Source organism: Gastrolobium bilobum, unplaced genomic scaffold (assembly GCF_033153095.1).
Source record: "Gastrolobium bilobum isolate Gb01-03AN ecotype WA unplaced genomic scaffold, APGP_CSIRO_Gbil_v1 utg39360, whole genome shotgun sequence".
Classification (NCBI taxonomy): domain Eukaryota; kingdom Viridiplantae; phylum Streptophyta; class Magnoliopsida; order Fabales; family Fabaceae; genus Gastrolobium; species Gastrolobium bilobum.
Genome location: NW_026896693.1, coordinates 177,373 through 184,863, shown reverse-complemented (window position 1 = coordinate 184,863; position 7,491 = coordinate 177,373). Strand labels below are relative to the sequence as shown.

The 7,491-nt window shown below is 35.8% G+C and overlaps 1 non-coding gene across 1 annotated transcript; it reads right to left on the bottom strand.

Annotated features, from left to right (window-relative positions):
* Positions 1 to 7,056: 7,056 nt before the first annotated feature.
* Positions 7,057 to 7,163, bottom strand: LOC133301462 (small nucleolar RNA R71). The gene has a single exon (XR_009750198.1). It is a non-coding gene; the product is annotated as a small nucleolar RNA R71 (small nucleolar RNA).
* Positions 7,164 to 7,491: the final 328 nt, after the last annotated feature.

Below are 7,491 nucleotides of genomic sequence, written 5' to 3'. Positions count from 1 at the left end.
TATAAATTGGAAAAGGTACTTAGGACTAAGAATTATGATTATATGATGTAATTTGATGAATTTTAGGGTTTTGGGAGAAACGTGCCAACGGTGCTTATATAAGGTTAAAACAGTGATTTCGCCGAATGACCGGAAAACTCTGGATTCATCTGATCTAGTACAATTAAAGGACTTTGGTGAATATTAAATTTTGGATTTTATGGATAGTTTATGAATTATTTGGAGATTATTGATTTAAGTGGAAGATTTGAAATAATTTAAATTGGATGATGTGTCAAGTGGGACCCACCTAACTTAAACAACTAAGGCCGCATGTGCTTGGCACTATTCAAGCACCCTTTTCCTCCCTCCTTGCTCCATGAACCCGCGGCCTACGTAGTGTGGAAGAGAAAATTTTGGTTCCTTGATTCCTCCATCAAATCTTCACCAAAACAACTCATCCATTACATGAAATTTTAAGTAAACCACTCAACAAATCCAGCCCACACCTCCATTGCTCTTGAAAACCCCTAGATTTTGTGAAAATCCCTACCCATTGTTACAAAAATTTGGAATCTTGGCCACCATTGGAGCTTGTTGCTTAAACCATTGCTTGGGTATTGTTCTTAGGAGTCTTGTGCCTTGATTCTTGGTAAGTTTCACCACCTATGGTTGTTTAATCTTTGAGATCAATTTTGAAAACCTAATGCTATATGTGGCTTGATTGATGTAGTTGGGGACCTCAAATGGATTTTGTGCATTAGATAAATGTGTCTTAGAATGATGAATTAGTGTGATTGAGATCATAAAAATTATTGAGAAAAAGTTGATAACTTAGTGGATTTTTGGATTGGATGAGCATGACTTTGTGAAATTGGATTGTTGTGTGCTTGTATAATTGAGTTGTGGATTAATTATAATGGTTAATTACATAGTGTGTGGTGTGTTTAATGCTTAAAAAGAAGTTGAAAATCTCTTGGTCTTGGAGGACTTGAAATTCGGCCATTAGAGGAAAATTAGGAAAAGATGATGTAAAAATTGTGTAATTGAACTTGTGATGATTTGAGTTAAATATAAATAGGTTGTATGAGTGTGTGATGCTTGGACTTTGTGAGAAAAATCACTTGGCCCTTTAATGTCATGAAATCGTCCAGAATGAGGATTATAGGAGAAAATTGTGCTAAATATGATTAAATGCAATTATGAGTTTGAATTGGTGTTGGGGTTGAGCAAGTAAACCCTTGGAAGGGTTGTATAAAATTAACAACATAAATCTTGTGGAAATGGCCTTAAAGGCTGAATTGTATGTATGTTGGGGGGAAGTGCATTGTCTTGAAAAATAACTTGTGTTTGAAGCTACCTAGCTCGGGAGCTTCAAAAAGGTAATCTCTTGGTACTGGGGTTAATCCTCATGTGTGGTCTACCATGTCCATTGGGGTAGTGGTTGAAAGTTGTTTGATGCAATAGTGTAAGTATAAGGTGATCATGCATGTGTTGTTGTTTGGGTACATAGAGTTGTACCATTTCTCTGGCCAGTAGATAGTTTCGTATGCCATAAGGGACTTCTATTGGAGAGGCCTCCGTAGGGAGTTCCAGTTGATCTGGGGCTGTAAAGATGTTATCAGTTAAGGAGCACTCTAAGAATGTCATGGAGAGTTATAGTTGGAGGCGCCTTGAATGATGTTTTGGGAACACATTCTTGGATGAGAGCCCGTTTGCCGTATGCCGTAGGCCATTGGGCAGTATGATTTGTATGACTTGTTTATAGTTCATTATTGTGATTTTACATCTGAGTGAGCCATTGGGCAGAGTTTGATAACACATATTTTGTTACATTTATTTATTACTCTTGGTTGATATTTTTACGATTTATTTAAATTAAATAAAGGTCTTTTGGGTCAAATCATAATTCTAGATTTTGATTGGGTTTAATTGATTTTTGTCAGATTTTTTCAGATTTACACTACTTTTGTATTTTGGCCATATCTCACTCTAATGATGTCCGATTAACTTCTTTCTTGTTGAGTTTTGCAGCTAACAAAAATTTCTACAATCGTTATTTCAGCTACTGAAGCCCACTTAGGACGGGAAGATGGTCAAAACCTGAGCCCAAGATGAAGTGTTTTTGCTGGAATTTTATTTTGACATTTTGACTGGTAAATTAATTAGTACCCAATGTATTTAGGGCCCAAGGCCATGTTTTAATGTTTTATTTTATTTTATTTAGTTTTTATTTTATGTATGGGCCGAAGTGGTGAAACTCTAATCCGTTCTGAATGGTGGTTATTTAAGAGAAATGTTAGAAAATCCTTCGATAGTCAGATTTTGAGTTGAATAATTGTTTTAGTTTTCTTTATCGAAATTCTGCACTTTTTCTTTTCATCTTCTTCTTCTTCTTTTATTCTATTTTATTTTGAATGATTTTTAACCTCGCAATGCTAGGCTAAACACCTTTAATCAATCTAAGGTTAAAGGTTCGTTAATTTATTTCAGAGGGTCTGTTTTTAACTTTTTTAAATCAGTTTCGTTTTCTCCCAATTCAGTTTGAATATCATGCGATTGTAGGCATTCAAACTGAATAATGAGATTGCATTCTGTAAGGGGGAATTGATCATTAGATTTAATGGTCAGATTAACCAACCCAATGAACATAAGTTGAACATGTTTAAATTACTACAATTGCATAGTTTAAATATTGCGATTGCATAGTTTAAATATTGTATTCAACCAAACGCTAGGCGATAGTCTAGAGAGGGTTTCTAATTGAATTTGAGGATTCCTAATTCGATTGGGGTTAATCACAAATTGATAATCATATCTTTTTATCCAATGACGAAATAAATCAATGAATCCTGATTCCTTAGGTTGATTGCTTTTTAATTCTGATTTTTAAATCAAATTTCAAATCTGTTTTATTTAAATTCCAAATCAACAAAATCCCCCTTCCCTTTTATATTTTATTTTACAAGAGCATTTCTGATTTCTAGCAGGTTCTTTGGGAGACGATCCGAGTTGCCTTATCACTACAAAGCTGAAGCTCGGTAATTTGCGTGGGTTCGACAGCGCACGTCAGAGTGATCCTCCAAAATGTTTGGATTACTGAGATATATTCGTATATCTCACCCGCGTTATGGGGCTATGTTTAAGGTGGTTGTAGCGATGTCGGAGTCTTGGGCAAGAGGCCCACAGGTTAAGGAGGTGTAGAGCATGTGGAGAGCATGATACTTTATGTCATTTTGCATTTTGGGTTGTACTTGATAGGTTAGACTTAGTGCATGAATATTTGTATTGCATGAGTTATGTATACCATGTATGTTGTTGTTCATGTAGTATTATTTTGGCTAAGTCTAGAATTGATGTAGTTATTTGTATTTGGAGTATTTTATTTGTAGTTATATTTGGAGAATTGTAATTAAAGAATTATGGACCTTGTGTAATTTATGAAGCATGTAAGTGATGGAAGGGCAATAAGCCTATTTTAGGTTATGATTATATTGTTAAATGATGTAAATGCATGAAATGAAATTATGTGATTGAAATGAGTAATAAGTTTCAAATGGGTTTAAGAGATTGATTATAAAGTGAAAGTGTAATTATGCAATTATTTTGTGGGTTGTAAGAGCACCAAGGTTTGTTGATCCTTGTGTGTCATCCTTGTCAATTAGGTACATTTTGAGTAATTAGAACACATTTTGATAAAGTGGGATTAGTTAATAAAACAAAGGAGATGTCGTCAAATTTTCTAAGAAATGATCAGTTTTTAGGCCAACTTTTGGAGTGCATATCTCCCTCCACATAAGTCCAATTGGGACATGCCATACACCATTTTAAAATTTGAGATGTCATCTACGTTGTATAAAAATTTGGTACCATTTTAAGTTGTGTAGTGTCTTGTAGGTCCAAAAGTGTGAGGACTTCCCAATCTAGTCAAGTGCAGGGGCTTTTAAGGTCCCTTGCTTGCAAAAACTTTTTCACCTTCAATTCTTACTCAAATTAGGCTTATGAAAGATAAAATTAAATCTCATGGTGTATAATATTCTATATACAAATTTGAGATCAATTGGTTTATTAAATCGTCCAGAATTGCAGAAATGGGCAGGGAGGTTTGGTGCCCTATTTGGAGTTGGCTGGCAGCTTTGCTTATCCAACTTCAAACGGTGATAACCGAAGCTAGAGAACTCCAATTGAGGTGTATGCTACCTTTTTGGAAATTTAATTGAGTCTAGTTTAACATACTAAAATATGGGAAATTAATAACGTGTATAGCATGCCCAGTAGTGAAAAGACAGAAGTATACTCAGATTTAGGGAAAAAAATGTAAAAGTGAGTTGTAGGCTAAGTTGGTTTATGAAAAACTCTTAGGAACTTAAAATAAATATTGTATGATAGTTAAGCATGTGTAATGTTAATTCAACGTATATATTTCAGTTATGATCATAGTTTATATCATTACAGTTTATATTGTTTTCAAACGCTTAAGTAATTAAAAGAAAAAAGTTTACTCGTATTTTTAATTAAATTATTGTGATTGTAACTGCGTTTAATATCATAATCAATGTTAACAATACTGATACGTAATGGGATGTTACACTAACGACTTAATCTTGTCTCTTGTGAGTGCCAACAAGTCGACTCCACAAGGCTCCAATTGATCATGATCCAAGTCTAACCGCCTAAATGCATCCCAGAAAATAATATCCACAGAGCTTCTCGGATCTACTAACATCCTATCCACTCGATAGTTCGCTAATAGCCCTGAAATGACCAGCGGAGCGTCATGCTCCAGGTCCAAAATTTCATCATCAAAATCATCAAACACTATTTGCTTGCATGTATTCCTCTTTTCTTCTTTAAAACAGGGTTTCTTTGAAATGGCCATACAAGTTTTCATATGCTTTTTTCGAGCATTGCCTGATTCTCCTCTGATGAACCCTTAGTTCATCATGGTTTTTAGCAGGAATTAGGATCAAATTGTGTGATTAAATGATGAAAAACAAGGTTAATGTCCTAAGATGTCCTCAATTACAAGTTCAAGAGCTTTATTGGAAATTTGTATGATTCTTGTAGGAAAAGCAAGCTTGAAAGACAACTGGAGAAGGAAGAAGATTCTGGAGCTCAAGAGGAGAAAAATTGCCTAAGTGTTGAGCGCTAAAACGTCCACACTGAGCGTTTTAGCGCCCTGTTACAGGAAGAGGCCAAAACTTGCTGGTGATGAGCGCTAAAACGTCCACACAGAGCGTTTTAGCGCGCTGCTACACTAAGAAGATGGAAAATTGCTGGTCTTGGACGCTAAAACGGCCTGCAATATGCGTTTTAGCGCCCCAAAGTGGAAAAAGATTCTGGTCTTCACCGCTAAAACGTCCAAATCAAACGTTTTAGCGTTGGAGTCAGTTAAAGTTAGTTGAGCATTCACCAAGTTTGGACGCTAAAACGGTCATTCCTTAACGTTTTAGCGTTGAAATCAGTTAAAAGCAGTTGAGCATACGTAAAGCATGGACGCTAAAACGGCCACTTATGGACGTTTTAGCGCCCACATCAGTTTTCTGTTTTTAATTGTAACACTATATAAGGCAAAGCCTTGACACTTAGAGAGAATCTTGGGGGGATCTGAACTCTCTCTCTCTCTCTTAAACTTAGTCTGACTTCTCTCTAAATTCTTTTAGTTTTTGTATTAGGATTTCCTTGTAATAGTTTGGAGATTGAAGACTTTCAACATGGAAATGAAGTTTGCTTCTTCTTCTCTTATTTATTCCTTAGTCATGTCTGAGTAGAGTCTTTGTAGTTTGAATGCAATGGAACTCCATGATAATATTATGTTGATTTGATTAATATGATGAAGTATTTTTCATGTGCTGGTTTGAGATTTTCTGAGTTAATTATTTCTATCAATGAAGTAGTATAGAACAGGGATGTTTATATGACTTCTGTATTTGATAATCTCAACATCAGAATTCTAGTACTCAAGGGATTGATGCTAGAGTTCTGATGTAATCTTAAAACCTTAGTATTTCATGCATGTATTAAGAAAGAAATCACCAAGGGATTGGGGTTTCTGATTAATGTTTCTATCAGGGTAGTAAGGGATTACATCTTGATGATAAGTAAAAGGTTGATTAACACCACATGGTAAGGAATTCATCATATGATCAATTCTTATATGGTTTATCATGGAGGAAAGTTGTTTTCTGACTACTTGTTGTTTTTATTAATTCCTAATCCATATTTACTTGTGTCAATTTACTCAAAATCAATTTTCTGGTGACAAATTATTCATGATTTTTAAAAACTCTTATTTGATTCAAATTAGTTTTCTATGGTATATTGGTGTTTGAACACAATTCCTCGTGGGAACGATCTTTACTCATCATTTTATTACTTGAACGACTAGTGCACTTGCTAGATCCACAACAAGTTTTTGGCGCCGTTGCCGGGGAATTTGTTTTTCAACACTAACTGATACTATAGAATTCTGAGATTGAATCCTTTTATTTTCAGTATTTTAGTTTATGTTAAATTTCTGGTCAATTTTGATTCTGGTACATGCGAGGTACACTTGATCCAAATTTGTTGTTATATGATTCAGAATTAGAAAGGACATTGAGGAAGCACAAAAAGGCAGCCAGGCAAAGGAGACAGTTGCAAGAAATTGGTGAATCAAGTACGGTTAATCAGGAAGATATAATGGCAGAGAATCACAGACCACCACCACCACAGAGGACACTGGGAGAGTACATGACTCCTGCAGTGGTTCCTCCAATTGGGAGTGTTGTGCGCCCAACAGTGGAGCCCAACAACTTTGAATTGAAGCCTGCTTTGATACATTTGGTGCAGAAGGATCAGTTTGCTGGAACCAGTGCGGAGGACCCTTACTTGCACATAGAGAACTTCCTATTGTTGAGTGATACTGTGAAGATAAATGGTGTCACAAGAGATGCAATTCTGTTGAGACTATTCACTCATTCACTGACGGATGATGCAAGGAGATGGCTGCAATCATTGCCACAAGGAAGTATAACAACTTGGGATGATTTGCAAACCAAGTTCTTGCAAAGGTTTTTCTCAGCATCCAAGAGGGCCAAGTTGAAGGATGAAATTACAAGCTTTAAGCAGAAAGAGTCAGAATTTATTTATGAGGCTTGGGAGAGATTCAAGACTTTGTTGTGGAAATGTCCACAGCATGGAATTAAGGCATGGCAACAAGCAGCAATCTTCCTGCAAGGAATGACCACTAACACTAGAACCTTGGTGCATGCCACTGCTGGTGGATCATTGACTACCAAGACCCCTCAAGAAGCCTTGGATATCTTTGAGTCATTAGCATCTCAAGAATTTGATAATGCTCCAGTGGCTGACAGAAGGACAGGAATTATCAGGTTGGATGGGTATGATGCTTTGTTGGCAAGGAATGATCAACTGATGCAGACACAGAGACAACAGCAGCAACAATTAGATACCCTTATTAAGCAACTCTCTTCACAAAAGGTAGCTTCTGTGGAAACAAAGAGTGTATGT